Genomic DNA, 17,409 nt, shown 5'->3' with positions numbered 1-17,409 from the left:
GACAAGCAAGACGAATATGCGGCATATGCGTTGAATGCAGTGAATGCGCGCCAAATAGTTGCGGCAGCAAAAGATACTCGCACAAAAAGAGCTCTCTTAGCGCTCATCGTATATTTACAAATAGTAAAAAATATAAGAAATTGGTAATAGAAAAAGCACGTAAATGCAAAGAAAAATGTAATCAATAAACCGCAAAGAAGCAATGTGGCACTGACAGCCGAGCAAATGCACAGACAGCTTTGTAGTCGCGAAGTCACGTTGAAGCCACACAAAAAGCCCAGCGTTCACATGTGGCAGTTGTGAAGAGCAAAGCGAAAGAAAATACTGAAATACTTGTAATGCACAAAGAAATACATAGCTGAACAGATCTATGCAATAGTTGCGGAAAATCGGCCAATAACCTTCGAGGTACTGCCCTTTCCAAGCGTTTATGGAAAATAACTTGCAGGTTTCATGAAGAAATTGCTGATAAAATTAGATGGCAAATGCAGAAGCTATGCTTCATCATTGAGGAATAGTTTTGTTTATATCTACTAAAAACGAAATATAAACGCTAAGAAATTTTCGAATTTTTTTTCAGATAGTCTGATTAAAAGCGGTCATAATCAAAATATATTCGGAAAGTCCAAAAAACGTATTAAAAAGACTTTAGGAGAGGACGACGACGAAATTTAAGCAAAAAGATGTAACAAACTCCTTTATGATATCCTCCGTCTTCCACAAAGTAATGGGGTTAGAAAAATCGTACATTGTACACCTGATCAAATTTGACCCGGACTGATCTTGAGTCTGTTATCCTTCGTCTTCCACAAAGTAATGGGGTTAGAAAAAGCGTACATTGTACATCTGATCAAATTTGACCCGGACTGATCTTGAGTCTGCTATCCTTCGTCTTCCACGAAGTAATGGGGTTAGAAGAAGTAGGACATTTACACACCTGATCAAATTTGACCCGGACTGTTCTAGAGGTTGCTATCCTCCGTCTTCGAGAAAGTTATAGGGTTAGAAAAAAAGAGTACTTTATACACCATATCAATTTTGATCCGGACTGATCTAGAATCTGCTATCCTTCGTCTTCGAGAAAGTAATAGGGTTAGAAAAAATCGTACATTATACACCTGATCAAATTTGACCCGGACTGATCTAGAGTCTGCTATGTTTTGTCTTTGAGAAAATAATGAGTTTAGAAAACTCGCACATTATACACCTGATCAAATTTGACCCGGACTGATCTAGAGTCTGCTATGTTTTGTCTTTGAGAAAATAATGAGTTTAGAAAACTCGCACATTATACACCTGATCAAATTTGACCCGGACTGATCCTGAGTCTAGCTAATTGACAGGCCCAAAATGTCAAATTATTTGTTCACCGAAGTGTAAATCTCAATAAATCCAATGACTGAAGCGATATGTAGTAAATGGCGCCGTCTTGTTACAACCAAATATCAGCGAGATCACGAGCTTCAGTTTCAGGCATCGAATAGTCGGTTATCATGGAGCGATAACGATCGACATTGACGGTTACATACTCATCGACATCATTTTTGAAGAAATATGGACCGATAATTCCACCGGTCTACAAACCACACCAAACTTTTTTTTTTTTTTTTTGGAGCAAAAAGCTGCTCTTCGTTCCGAGGTGTCAATTTTGCTTGTTTACACATTGAGTCAGAAAAAGGTTTCATCGCTGAATAAATTTGGTTCGAAAACGTCGAATATTCTTGGAACTTTTCAAGAGCCCATAGAACGAAGCGATGTCGCTTGGGAAGGTCGAGCGGTTTGAGGTCTTGCACAAGCTATATTTTGTACGCCAATTTAAGATCTCGATGTAATATCTTCTTGACTGCTTGCTAGTCTATTCGGTCGAATATTATTCAATAAGGAATGTTGGATCTCAAGATGGGTGATGTTGTTCAGGCATAGTCACTCCCTGATGAAGTGTCAAACAATACTGAGCAAAAATATTAGAACAGCATGACAGTACTAAGGAATAATCTGTCAAAAAAGCCTACTAAAAAATGTACCTCTACTTGAAACACTCGTTAAAGCATACAAGGCTTTTATTAAGTGATTATTATGTACAAAACCGGCCTACACCGTAATTAGTGAGCTGCGCTTGAATTGAGCAAATTAAGTTGGGTAACCTTAATTTATGCAAAATGCAATAAAATATGAAACGTGTTAACAAAAAAATTAAAATAAAATGCGCATACATAAATCAAAAAGAGCAAGAGGAAAGCTGGTAAAACATGAACAAATTAAAAGTGGTTTATAGCATTGTTATGGGCCTTTACGCGCCGCCAGCGACGAGTGAGCGCTTTTATGTCACACCAGCGAGGCAACGGTGAATTCAGTGCAAAGCTTACACAAAACAAAATTTCATATATAATAAATATAAATGTGTGTGTAATCATTTTCGGTCGGAGTGGAATGTGTAGTGGCCACATTAACGCCACATAAACAGCAAAGTCACCGCAGTGGCTTGACACTTGACGCATTTGGGGTCATCAGCAAACGCAACAAACACATGAGAAACACAGCCAACAACAAATGCAACAATCAGGCGAATAATTAGTCAACTAACCAACTTTACTGTTGGGGCATGAAATTTAAGCCGCATAAAGTACGAGTACTTTTTAACGGGGCTTTTCACTTTTCACAGTCGAATTACGGAGGGAAAAAATAAATAAACAAGTGAGACCAATAAATAAAAGTGTGTAAAAATCCGAAATTCTTGTTGGTCATTGTTTTGGTCGAACAGTTCGTGTGGACGAAGCTCGAAGGCGTCAACAAGCGTTGTTGTTTTCGTGAGTAGGGCTTAAAAAGTAGCCAAAGCAGCCATAGCAGCCTAGCAATAGGAGAAGCAGACCGATAGCAAGGAAAATAATATAAATTTTTTTTATAAAATAAAGCGTTGAAAAATTGTTGCGCTGTGTATAAAATGAGTAAAATTAATGTTTGTATATTTACAGCAAAAATTTACGAAGGAATTTGACCCACAGACCTCAAAGTGTAGTGGCTCTACATTTTTGGAGTTTTGCACTCTTATTTTGTACATTTGAACTGGCATGTAGGCAATACAAAAAACAACAAAAACTCGGCTTAAAGCTCAAAAGCGCACAGTGGAGATTGTAAAGCAGCGCAAAAAAACAGCAGTGGGCGTTGTTGTTGGAATGCGGTAGCAAAATAAAAACAATTGCCTGTGCGCCCCAAATGTGGATGGGTAATAAGCTTAAGCGCAAATGGCGAGGAAAAATGCCAAGAAATGCGTAAAAACAAAAAAGTAAGAGGCGATAATTTTAGGTTAAACGGCATTAAGATGTGTATGCAATAATAACAACAATAATAAGAGTAACAAATTATAGGCATAAGCGTCTGGTATTACATAATATAAACATGCTTTGTTTTAGGCGCTTGAATGAAGATAAATCAAGATAAAAATCAAAATAAAAATAAAGCTGTATACTAAAGTTTATATAAAAGTGTGCTATGGCCGCTAGATTGGCGATTTTTTTCAAAATTTTATAAGGCTTATGGAGGCCTATAACAAGGAAATTAAGGCCGCGAAGACAAAAAGATTAAGCAAAATTCTCTGACAACGTCTCTTCGGCGTCTGAGACAGGCAGACTGCATAAGCCTTTGTCTAGAGGCAAGACAGCAGTATTATTCAATAAAGGATAGGACTATACGACCAGCCCAGAGGACAGGGTAATGGCACTCCTGCTTGTGGACTTCCACCAATGGTCGCACCTAGGCCAGATCACTCGGATTGGACAAGCTGCAAGGAAATTATTCACTGCACACTCAGTCAAATGGGCACTGGCCTCCATCTCGAACTACATATGGGTCATCAGAGGCGGATGGCATTTTTCCAGCACTTTCGAACAAGGTATGCAAGATATTTCGCTACATCTTGTTGGGCTAATAAGAGATAGCCTTGCGAAGGCGTATATCCCAGAACTTTGGAGAAAAGCGAGTAGGAAGGAAGGACTACTAGACAGCTACCTAAGATCGAAGGCGCTGAAAATCGCACCTTACACGCCAGTCAGCACGCGGAGCAGAGCAGACAGATCCACTAACACTGCTCATTACCAACTTACAGCTCAACTCCAGAATTCGCTGGAAAATGGCGAGGTTGCGATATGTGCCTTGCTTGGCATCGAAGGTGCTCTTGATAATGCGTCTAATTAGATTAAACCTTTCGGTGGAATTGATACGAGGAATTAACACTATCCGGAGCCACTCATGATTTGCAGACGCCTAGCCGACAGATCCTGGGGCTGCAAGCCAGCGAGGTGTCATCAAGTGGCTGTATGCGATGAACGTATGCGAGTAGGAAGGAGCTGTTTGCTTGGGCATCGAAGGCAACGAAATCTTCGGTAAACTTTCCGTCGCTTTAAGGGACAATTTGCACCTGTCCAACCGCAACACTCGAAGTGGAGCTCACACCACTGCATCTAGTGATCAAACAGGCAGCGAAACCAGGCAGGGAAGACAATGCCGTTTCAATAAATAAAGGACTGAGGAGAAGACCTTTCTTCCAAGAGACACCGTTACGTAGAGGGTAAACTTTACAAAGAAGTTTAGTTCTGATGAATGATCCTACATTCGACCTACTATTGAGGAGTAGCACTATCCAGTAGTACATTGACGGCTCGAAAATGCCAGAAGGTATTGAATGGACCGCCTACCAAGCTATCCATACCAATGACACGTTTTCCGAGCATCTTTCAAGCCTTCGCTATAAGTCGAATCGCTATACTCAGGATAGTCAAGCTGAACTAAAAGCGATCTCAGTTTATGAGATCAAATCGCTATAAGTGGAGGAGTGAAGAAGCAGGCTGAAGGCCCCAGGATCCATTTACGTAGTCAGGGATCACATCACCTCAGTCGCACTCAGCAAACTCATGGAATTCATAAGACAGCTGGACCTCACACATCCATATTTTATTATCTATAAAAAATGTGAATCATTCACATGAAGTCAGCCAGTTCTGACAATATAAAAGTTATAAAGAATCGTTTCTTTAAATACGGATTTAAAAGTAGTTTCTGCAGAAGAAATCCGAACAAGGAAAATGATTGAATAAAATATGACTATTGAAAGGAAAATATAAAACAATGTGTGTCCAAGCCCACAAAAGAAGCTCTAGAGTTTTCGAATAGTATTCAGTACGTTTTAAGTTAGATATTTGTTTAATAGACTTGCCACCTTTAAATATATACAAATATATGTATATGTAAATAACCGACCGAAATATTGGAAAATATTCAGTGGTCTTAAATTTAGACTTTCTTGGAACAGAGTTGCCGCCATCAAAAATATAAAATAAAAAATCATGGAAACTATTCAAAGGACTGTAATTCTAAATTGTTTCAAATAGGGTTGTCACTTATCAGAACACAGCAAGAATGGATAGAAAAATAAATAGTAAGCACCATGCGTAATTCTTTTAAGTAAAAAAAAAATGATATGGATTCTAATTTCATGTTTTTCGGAACAGCGTTGCCACATAACGAACAAAGTAAAACTGAAAAAAAAAAATTTAAAATTAATGACAATAATTAATACTTTAAGGTAGACTTAAATTGAACTATACTTTAAAATAGAGTTGCCACCTAAAATGTTTTTCAGAAAATTTAAGTACAAAAACTGTCAAGCATACTTAAGGCCATCAAAAATATAAAATCAAAAAATTCGGAAAATATACAAAGGATTATAATTACAATTTTTTTCGAATAGAGTTGCCACTTATCAAAAGAAAGCAAGCATGGAGAGAATATTAAGTTGTATGTACTATGCGTAATGCTTTCAAGTAAAAAAAGTATGGTATGGATTAGAATTTTATGTTTTTTTGGAACAGAGTTGCCACCTGTCGGACAAAATTAAATTAAGGAAAAGATTCAAAGACCAATGCCAATGATTAATACTTTAAATAGTATGCTATAAATTCTAATTTTACAGTTTTTGGAGCAGAGTTGCCACCTAACGAAAAAGTAAAACTGATGAAAATATTTTAAATTTAATGCCAATAATTAATACTTAAAAGTAGACTTTAATTTAAGTATACTTAAAAATAGAGTTGCCACCTAAAATGTTTTTCAGAAAATATAAGTACAAAAACTACGTTTCAAAGGCTGTCAAGCATACTTATTCGACAATATTTGTCTTTTATTGCGTGGCATAATTTTTTATTATATTTTATTACCACAAAACAATCCTACAATTGTTGCTTACAGTCTTTCATCCTTTATAAAACTTATAAGAAAGCAAAGTGTGTATCTTAAAGCATGCTAAGAACAAAAAGGGTAGTTTTTCAAACTATTTGGGACATAACTCAAAGCATGTGCGTTCATTTATATTTATATACGTATATATGTATGTATGTATGTACATATCGACAACCACTACAGTTCAATATCCCAAACAATTGTGTAGAACTAAAAGAATAAAAACGCATAAAGAACAATATCAGGAATATATGTATGTGTGCTTGTATATAGTTGAGTAAGCAAATAAAAAGGGTTGCCATTGTCTCCGGCAACACACTTGTCCCATCTTCACTTGTGCACACTGAACGCTACAGTGTTGTTGTTTTATAGTTATATATGCCACAAGTGGTCTACAACAACTTTATTCAAACATCTATAGGGATATGTACATATAAATGTACTTGTGAAAATATTTTCTTTAGTTATTTTCATATTCAGAACAGGTACGCTCCTGTGAGCTCAACATTTGAATACAAATGCAATAACTCACACGCACACACACACACTTGTTAAACTCATTTGTATGTATCGGTGCGCACAATTTTGATCATGATCTCTTATTATAGATCATGTTGTTTTTATTGTCATTTCCTGCGCACTCCCTTAATTTTGTCATTTGTGTTGTTGTAATGACAGAGGCAGCAATGAAGATTTGAATTTAAATTTTTGTGTGGGTGTGTTTGTTCTTTGAAAGCTATCGCTGCGCGTGCAAGATTTCCGGTAGCCAAACGATCTTCCATAGTCTTCGTGTTCGTGTGTTGTTCTTGTTCTTGTCCATTGTGGTTCCTTAGTGGCATTTATGTGTGTTTTAGTGGGAATAAAAGGCAAAGACATGTAAATGGCTTGCTTTTATTTTTTATTGTGCTCATAATACTAAATAATGATGTGTGAAAATGAAAAACAAGTGCGCTTCGAAATGAATAATGTGGATGTAAATGTGTGGGTGAAGTAGAAAATAAATTAAAAATTCAACACGTTTAATTATAATTTTTTTTTCTAATTTTATTTAAGAAAAGCAAACACATTTTCTTAAGTTTTAAATGCTGAAATTTTTGACGGTATCTATCAAATGTTTTGGTTAGAAAATTTCGAAAATTCAAAATTAAGTTGTTATAGGAAAAATATTTTTTTTTGAAAAGATATTACGAACTTTTGTATCGATTATTTTCTTAGACAACATACATACGAAGAAGTTTCAGGATTAAATCATTGTATTGGAAACTTCTTTATATGTGGAGGGTACACTAAAAAACTAACCGAAGTTACCGTTTTTTCTTATTTTATTATCAATTTAAAATATTTTAATGTTAAAACTTGAATAAGTGTGGCAACTCTGTACTAAATATTTTTATTTCAATAAGGTTGGCAACTCTACACTAAAAATTAACCTTCAGTAATAGTTATATAAGCAATAAAAAAACTTGCAATAAAAATATTTTAATTTCCAAACTTGAAAAAGTGTGGCAACACTGCTCTAAAACATTGACTGATCATCCTGTAAATATTTAAATATTTTGTTTATTTGAAATATGTTAATTTTCTTAAATCAAAAAGGGTGGCAACCCTACACCAACTTAACCTTTGTCTGTTAGCATTTAAAAAATTTTCAATTCAAAATATTTTAATTTTCAAACGTGAAAAATATGGCAACTCTATACTTAAACATTGACACAGAATTTTGTAAATATTAAAAAAAGCCTATTTAATCAATTCTAATTTTCATAAATAAATAAGGGTGGCAACCCTACGCCAATTTCACTTAAGCTAATAATATTACAAATTTTCAATTTAAAATATTTTATTTTTCGAAATTGAGAAAGTATGGCAACACTACAATAAAACCTTGACTCATCGTTCTATAAATATTTAATATTTAGCAAATTTTGAAATATTTGTTAAAAAAATAAGGTGGCAGCTCTACACAAAAACTATTTTCATTAAATTTTTAAGCACGCTTTCCTATACCACTGTTAATACATATTTTCATGGTTTGCCAACATTTAACTACATTTTACACTTTTCTTTCTCGAAATGTTTTTTTTCAATAGCCTTACTGTAGTTACTTACACAAATAATTTTCACAATAAATTCCGGTTAAAGCAGTTTTTGGGAAATCATTGTGCAAATATGCTATATACATATGTATATGTAATATATATACGTGTACATATGTATGTATACACTAAAATATGTTTTTTTTATATTCATATACGTTTTTAGTTAGACAAAGAGTTATTGTTCAACTAAGTGCTAATTAAACAACTGAAGAAAGTTACTGTGGAAAATTTTAACGAACATTTCTTTTGGCGACATCAAAAATTTAGGTGATTTTTTAGTAGCGAAATTGCGCAAAGTATATATTTTAATACTCAAACATTATTTTTGGAATGCATTTAATGAAATTATGAAATGAAATTTATGTTGAAGAAATTTGCTCAAAAACTTTCTATGCTTTATACCATTTTTCATGTATATTTCTACTACAACTTTCGAACAGAGAGCGGAAAAGTTTTCAATTAGATAACAAAACCATCACTAATGTTATGCAGTTTGCTGAATGCGTAAAATTAAGCTTAAATAAATATATATATGAATAAAAATATATATGAATTATGTGTCAACCATTGTGTTCAACTTTTTTAAGTAAAGGCAAGTATCGAAGATAAAATACACTTCACAAATAAAAAGAAAATCCAAACAAGAATTTCATTTCGACCAGTCAGTTTATATGGCAGCTCAATGCTATAGTAAACCGATATGGAAAAATGTTTCAAATATTGTAGCATTGCCCTAAAAATAATTCATGCCCAATTTCGTGAAGGTATCTCGTAAAATTAAAAAGTTTTCTTTACAAATAAATGCTAAAGTGGTCGGATAACAGCGGTTCCGACAAGTTAGCAGCATATTCGGAAGAAAAAGTCGTATGCGAAATTTCTGATTGATATTTCAAAAACTGAGGGATTAATTCGCGTATATCCCGACAGACATTTATATATTGGCACAAAAAGCACACGAAAATTGTAATTAAATTACTTAGATAATGTTATTTAAAAAAAAAAAGAAAAATAGTTAGAATAACAATATAATATATAGTATAAATAATACATAATGAAAAAGAAAAATAGTAGAAAAGAAAATAAGTGTATAGGACTGTTCTTAATTACTATGCCAAATATGAACACGGTCTGTCAAATAGTTTGCTTACAGCAGCAGCTTTAGTCAGTACACCTCAGTAGTGCGTTGCAATTTTTTCAGTGGATAAAAATATCGAACAAAGAATTTATCTCCAATTTTGTATTTCTAACCAAATTTCGTGTGCGGAATCATTGCGACTCAGGGTGGTGCGGTGATTCAGTTTTATCAAAAACACAAGCCTACGAGTAGTGCAATGCCTTCAAAGACGGCCAATAGATCGTTGAAACTAGACCTCGCTCTGGACCACTTTCGCCTTTCAACTGATGAAAATATTAAACAAGTGAAAGATATGGTGCTTGAAAATCGCCAGGCAAGTGTTAGAGAGATAGCCAAAAGAGCTCGACAACTCTCGCAAGTCCGTTCGAATCAATTTGGTGGTTATTTTGGATATGAAACGCGTTCTTGCACGACTCGGAATGGAACCCGTTTTCAGACGATCAAAGAGATAAAACAAAATGCGCTAAAAAAGTACTTTGCGGACGTCATTTTGTTTATGAAGCTCACTTTTGGTTGAATGGATAAGCTCACAAAACCACTGTTTGGTGTGCTCTATAGGCAGAGGGAACCATTGGATTATATTTCATCAAAAATGAAAACGAACATAATGCTAGGGTCAATGGGAAACACTATACGAGTAGAGACATTATTATTTACTTCTTTATGCCTAAATCTAAGGGTAGTAGTAGTAGGGAAATCTGGCCTTTTTTTACATTTTTTTTATAGAAATTTTTATTCTACAATTGAACTTTTTTATCATGAGGTAAAGGGTGATTTTTTTGAGGTTAGGATTTTCATGCATTAGTATTTGACAGATCACGTGGGATTTCAGACATGGTGTCAAAGAGAAAGATGCTCAGTATGCTTTGACATTTCATCATGAATAGACTTACTAACGAGCAACGCTTGCAAATCATTGAATTTTATTACCAAAATCAGTGTTCGGTTTTTTTTTTTTTTTTCGGACAAATTTTGTTCAGCGATGAGGCTCATTTCTGGTTGAATGGCTACGTAAATAAGCAAAATTGCCGCATTTGGGGTGAAGAGCAACCAGAAGCCGTTCAAGAACTGCCCATGCATCCCGAAAAATGCACTGTTTGGTGTGGTTTGTACGCTGGTGGAATCATTGGACCGTATTTTTTCAAAGATGCTGTTGGACGCAACGTTACGGTGAATGGCGATCGCTATCGTTCGATGCTAACAAACTTTTTGTTGCCAAAAATGGAAGAACTGAACTTGGTTGACATGTGGTTTCAACAAGATGGCGCTACATGCCACACAGCTCGCGATTCTATGGCCATTTTGAGGGAAAACTTCGGACAACAATTCATCTCAAGAAATGGACCCGTAAGTTGGCCACCAAGATCATGCGATTTAACGCCTTTAGACTATTTTTTGTGGGGCTACGTCAAGTCTAAAGTCTACAGAAATAAGCCAGCAACTATTCCAGCTTTGGAAGACAACATTTCCGAAGAAATTCGGGCTATTCCGGCCGAAATGCTCGAAAAAGTTGCCCAAAATTGGACTTTCCGAATGGACCACCTAAGACGCAGCCGCGGTCAACATTTAAATGAAATTATCTTCAAAAAGTAAATGTCATGAACCAATCTAACGTTTCAAATAAAGAACCGATGAGATTTTGCAAATTTTATGCGTTTTTTTTAAAAAAAAGTTATCAAGCTCTTAAAAAATCACCCTTTATATGGTGGAGTGTATAAACAAATTTTTTGGGAATTTTTTGATGACATTTGTCGCAGAAATGGCTGGGTGAATGAGATGCATTTTTTTACAGGCGGACACGATTTCTCATGTTTGGATCATCTGAAACACAAAAGCCCAATTTATTCTTAAAAAGTACGTGAATCGCTATCGTCTCTACTAGAATCTTTTGAAAATGATCCTACCAATGGTAAAGCGGGTTTCTACATTAATTCTAAGGGTATAAGGGTGGACGATCTTTGTTTCCCAAATATGCCGCTACATGCCACACAGCCGAAGTAACAATCCAATTATTGAAGAAAACTTTTTGAGTGCGTTTTTTCTTGCGTCGTGGCATGGCTTCTAAAATCTTGCGACTTATTACCACTGGACTATTTTATATAAAGTCGCTTCTCTACGCGGTTAAAACCGAGACGATTGACGCCTTGGACGAGAATATACGTCGCATTATTGCTGAAATGTGTATGGCTTCAATTGCTGCAAAAACTGGTGGAAAATTAGCTTTCTTTCATAATAAAGTTAAATTCTTGACTACAACATTTAATTATATGTGTTTATTGCTTTTGAAAAGCAAATTAAAGTGAGGGAAGCTCTCTAAAACAATGTTCATGGATGTTTCAGAAGCCGGATATATGTATGTCGTATTACTTGTAAATTAAGATCAACCGTCAGTGTAAAATCTACTGGGATAGTTTTCATTACAAATTGAAGATCCTTTATATTTTTCGAATCTTAACTTAATTACATTAGACGCTTCTTCCACCGAATTTTCAGAAGCCACAAGTTGCACTAGTAATTAAATTACAGACACAACAAATATATTCACGCAAACAATAGTAATTCTTGCTACGCAATGAAATTGAAAGAAAGAAGCCCTAAAAGGAATTCTACAGAAACAGGATGTGAGATATTTGAGGAACATTTACATGCAAAGTGCGCGTCGACAACGCACTACTTTTACGAGTATTTGTTAACGCGAGTGCTCGTAATCGTGTGCAGATTGAATTACAATAACAGTGAATGTAAATTTCGTAGAAATTTCAACGAAAGCGAGGTTGAGTCATTAGTTTCGACCAATGAGGTACTGCTACCAAATGTCATTAAGAACGTGGCCATCATTAAATAAAACCAATAGTTGGAACAAACACGCGCTTTGTGTGTGAACAATACGCACAAGTAACAACAAAAGCAACAACAATAAGGTATCATCATGCTAATAGAGGGCGCGAAGACTAACAAACGCTTCGAATTGTGAGAAAAGAAAGAAAGAAGTTGTAATTAAGACTGCTTCGAAGGAACTCTAACGAAATTTTTTGACGGAATTAAGCAATAGAAGCAGCTTAGCGTGGCTAAAAATGAGAGAAAAATAAAAAAAATTGCGTGAGACATAAAAATACGCAAATTTATCGATAAATAGAGGCATTAGTGGCAAATTTATCGATAATTACAGGCATTAGAGGCAGCGCGCAATGGGACGTCTTAATTATCAGTCAATCAAAGTCTTTACTTCGCGCTGATGTGCAGGCGCATTAAACGAGTGCATTTGAAGTGTTGCAATGGAATATTTAGCAACAATGTTGCGCAATACTGCCACGTTGCTGAGGTAAACAAATGTGAAGCGTTGAACACTTGAAGCTTCTTCTGACTTAGTAAGATGTGTGTTGGCAGAGGTGTGTGCGCAAGTGCACTTGTGGCAGCAACGAGTCAATAACAAAATTCGCATAACAACAACATACAACATTTGCATACGAAATTGTTTTTGTAGTACATTTTCTTTATTTTTTTTTACAACAAACGCGCCAACTTCGGACCAAAAGCTGTGAGAATTCGCGCATTCCGCTTAATCTGTTCATTGCTTCAATGTGTTTGCTGCAAGCAAAGCAATTGCTCGACTGCCTAACTGCCTAGCCGCGTTGTCTAACTGCGCGGAGGTGTGTGGGGAGGTGCTGTTTGACTCGCGCGCCGTTTTGCATGCAATTAAAAGATTCAGCAAATAAAAATATCACACACACACACACACACACACGACCTGTTGGCTCTGTCTCTGTATGAATGACGGCGGGAAGGCCGTCGTCTTCAAGTGCGCAACAGAAAATTGCTTAAACAAATTTGCCAAAGAGGTGGTCGTAAAGTGTCGGTATGTATGTATGTATGTATGTATGTGTGTTTGTGATGGCGTGCGCTCTGCTTGTTGCGTGAAGTTGCGTAATTTCTATGCAAATACGTGTGGTTATTTATTATGATTTGTGCAAATGAGAATTAGTTGATTGCGAAGTGGCAAAATAGAAATGATATGAGCGGAATGGGTATGAGTTTTTTGAGTGCAGTGACACTTCTGAAGAGGTAGAGAGAATTTGGGTTTATTTTGAGGTTAGAATGGTGCTCAAGTGCAGATCAATGTTTATAATTGAAATGGCAAAAATTAGTAAGAAATTAAATAATTTCAAGAACTGAAAATTTAAGCATAGAAATTAAGAAATAAACGCCGTCTGGCAACACTGTTTTCAACACTTTATATAACCTTTGAGAAACCTATAATTTTTAGGTTAAGCTCTAAAATCCAGCTTCAGATCCAGTACAATACGAGTATAGTAGTCAGTTGAAGAAAATGGCAATATATTGAAAGAGGGTGGAATTCTTTCTTAAGGAAGTTATTAGGGAACGACATTAGTTTAAATCGATCAATTTTTCTTTAAATATAAAGCTGGAAGGTCCGTTCATATCAAATTTCAATCAAATACATATCTCTTAACCTGAGATATTCAATTTCGATTCCAAATACAAATCTATAGATGATATTGACAAGATCAAGTTATGTGTCTGTGAATATTTTTTAACGAAGGAGCTCTTAGCGCTTTTTTAATTATATTTTAAATTTTACTTTTGTTTATCGATTATTATTTCCGATACCGATAATTATTCCCGATATCGATAATTATCTCCACACGGTCGATGACATTTTTGATTCGATTATAGAATTGGAATTCAAAATGAAAAATTATTATTCATTTTATACAAATATCGATATATTATATGGAAGTTTATCGATAATTCTATGCCCAAAATTAATTGCAATAGAAATTCGAAATAAAGTCAATACTTTTAACGCACACCGATTATCGATAAATGTATTTCAAGTTTATCGATAACTATGCACCAAATAATCGATAATACTCTATATGTCTATTGGTAGCTTATTAAGAACATGTTTTTATGTCATATTAATTGAGGCACAAATTTGAAAGCGACTCCAATATACGAGTAGAACATGAAAATCGATAATTTTGTGTAAAATAATCGATGTTGTGAGACAAAATTATCGATCATTTAATTATTTTAATCATCATTTAATATTGATTGGAATTGAAACGCGATTAGTAATTTTATATAAAATTATCGATATATTTAGAAATTTGTCGATAACTTTATACTCACACTTAATTGCGAAGGAAATTTGAAAGGAAATCAGTACCTTTAACACACACTGGTTATCGATAAATTTTTGTCAAATACATATATCTATACTTTTGCGTCAAATAATCGATAATTTGCTATGTGTCTAACGCTAACTTTTTATGAACTTTTTTATATTCCATATGAGTTGTAGCACCAAGTTTAAGGCGACTCTAATAGAAAACTTAAAAATCGAAAACTTCGTGTAAAATAATCGATAATTCGAGACACATTTATCGATAACATCATACCCAAAATTAATCGGAATTGAATTACGAAAAAATATTAGTAATCTTGTAGAAAATTATCGAATTATGAAATATGGGAATTTATCGATAAATTTATATCCAAAACAAATTGCAATAGAAATTCGAAAAAAACTCAAAACTTTTAACACAAATTGGTTATCGATAAGTGTATGTCAAATATATCGAATAATCGATAAATCCCTATATGTCTATCGATAATTGTTTATGAATTCATTTGTGTACCATATTAATTGTGGTACACATTCGAAAGCAACGCCAATACCGAACTTGAATTATTTTGCATAAACTCGAACGGCGTGTTTATGGGTTAAGAGCCACAAGCCATGCGCTTTCGTATGCGGCTCCAACTTCTCTATCTTTTTGTCAAAATTTTAGAAAAATATGTATGTAAGAATATGTATATTCATGTATTTGGCTTAAATTACACCAGCGTCATAACGAAATATCCGTTGGCCGCTGCTGCAGCATCGCTGCTGGCCCTGAAATATTTCACACAATCATTAACCGGCAAAGTTGTTCAAACAACTATTTGGTTTTGTTGTTGTAAAATAAGTATAACTTTTGCTAGCAAATTATTTTTACTACATTTTGAGAGAATTTTTAGACAAATTGCTAAATTAGTGAAATAATAAATAGGTTTGTGTGAGCCTTGTTTAATAAAAAAAAAATTGACAAAATTTAGGTAAAATTTTTTTTTACAGATTTTTGGCTGGAAAGGTAAGACAATATGAATAAGTGTATGTAGTTGTATTTTTCTATTTGTTTTATGCGTTTGGCAGACATTTATTGCCTATAAAAATTTTCAGTTTTCATTAGTTTCAATTAGTCATTGAGTGTTGCTACTGACTTAGAGGCATTAAATAAGCAGTTATGTATGTATATGTTTGTATATATGTATATGTATACATATATATATACCATACACAAAAACTATTTTTAATAAATTTTTAAGATTATTATAATGTCATTTGCACGCAAGCACTTAACCAACTCGGCTGCTGGTTTACTCCGCCGTCAGAGAGGCTCCAGCTTGTGGTTGCCGCTTTGGCCAGCAATTGCTGAATTTGTGGGCGTTTGCTACCACAATAAAATGCGAAACTGCGATTAATTGCAGCGGCAAAGTTATAAATTGACGTATATTTATTGGCAATACTATGGCGCTGCTCTTGTGGCTACCAAACCCAATGAAATGCGATAAAGGCGAAGAAGAAGAAACAGCAAACGCAGGCAGCAACGGTGTTTGTTGTTATTGTCAAGCCAATACGTATGGTTGGTAGTAGAGGTCAAAGCACGCAAAATTGCTGCTGTTGGCTGTGCATGACAAGCGTGTACGCGCATTTATGTCTATAGGTGTTACGTGCGTGTGTGTGTGAGTGTTCGTGTGCGTATGCGCAATATAAACAACGAATGCCGCAAAGCAAATAGCAAATTGACAAACCAACGAAAATCGAAAAAACAACGTGAGCAAATTACACACACACACACATATGCATATACGTGTTTATTTTGAGTTCTGCGCATGCTCACCGCGAAAGTCAAACAAATCAGTGCAGTAAATAAACGTTGAACAACTTAATGAAAAGCGGCGGCAATTTATGTACCGTTGTTTAACGATTCTCGCATTACTTGGTGTTGTTGTTGTTGTAAGTGTAACTTTTATTATTGTTGTCGCTTTGCGTTAATGTGTTCAACACTCAATTGTTGCTGCTGCTTTAAACGGCGCTGGCGTTGCCACTTGGTAGCTATTTTTACAAGCCGCAAACACACACGTATATTGTATACACACACATATAGCATATACACACACACATATTTACATATCACTCAGAAATATTTTTATTTGCAAATTAAATTGCCGTTGCTGCTGGTCTTTGCGCGCTCATAACTTTTTATTGTTTTCGGTTTCTGTGTGCAATTTTCGTTTTATTGCTACGTGTGGACTTCATTACGAATTTGTTGTGGTGACTCAGTGATTCGAATTATTTCTTGAAAAATTTCTCAACATAACAATGCCCTTACCGGGTTTATGACAAGAAGTCGCCGAATTTGGCAATTCATTCTGAAAAATTTCGGTTTTGTTAGGCTACCTAGAGCATTCAATCGGCATAATTATTATTGTTTTTTATGGCCACTGTCGCCACTCGAAATTGACGTTGAAGTGGAGGCTTTTGGGTTTACCCAAATTTTGAACTACATACATATGTACATATGTAAGTATTTCAGAGTATACAAATATATATACATTAAGGTGCTAGAAACTAAATTTACTTTGTTACCTGTTTTGAAATCGATATTATTTTCATAGTCGCCAATAATAACTAGTTACCAATAAATTTCTAACAAAAACATCGAAAATTTGGTGTAAAATAATCGATATTTTGAGACACATTTATCGATCATTTTATACCCAAGATTATTTTGAATTGAAATCTGAAAAAATGTTAATAATTTTTGGAAAAATTATCGATATATTTAATGGAAATTTATCGATAATTTTATTCCT

At 34.7% G+C, this 17,409-nt stretch overlaps 1 protein-coding gene across 6 annotated transcripts in view; it reads right to left on the bottom strand.

The window, feature by feature from the left end:
- The window catches only part of LOC105222503 (partitioning defective 3 homolog), a 155,628-nt gene that overhangs the window by 93,215 nt on the left and 45,004 nt on the right, over positions 1 to 17,409 (bottom strand). The gene's annotated exons all lie outside the window — the stretch shown is intronic.

Source organism: Bactrocera dorsalis, chromosome 4 (genome assembly GCF_023373825.1).
Source record: "Bactrocera dorsalis isolate Fly_Bdor chromosome 4, ASM2337382v1, whole genome shotgun sequence".
NCBI classification, from domain to species: Eukaryota; Metazoa; Arthropoda; class Insecta; order Diptera; family Tephritidae; genus Bactrocera; species Bactrocera dorsalis.
The sequence above is the reverse complement of the archived record's forward strand: the minus strand, read 5'-3'. Positions and strand labels throughout refer to the sequence as shown.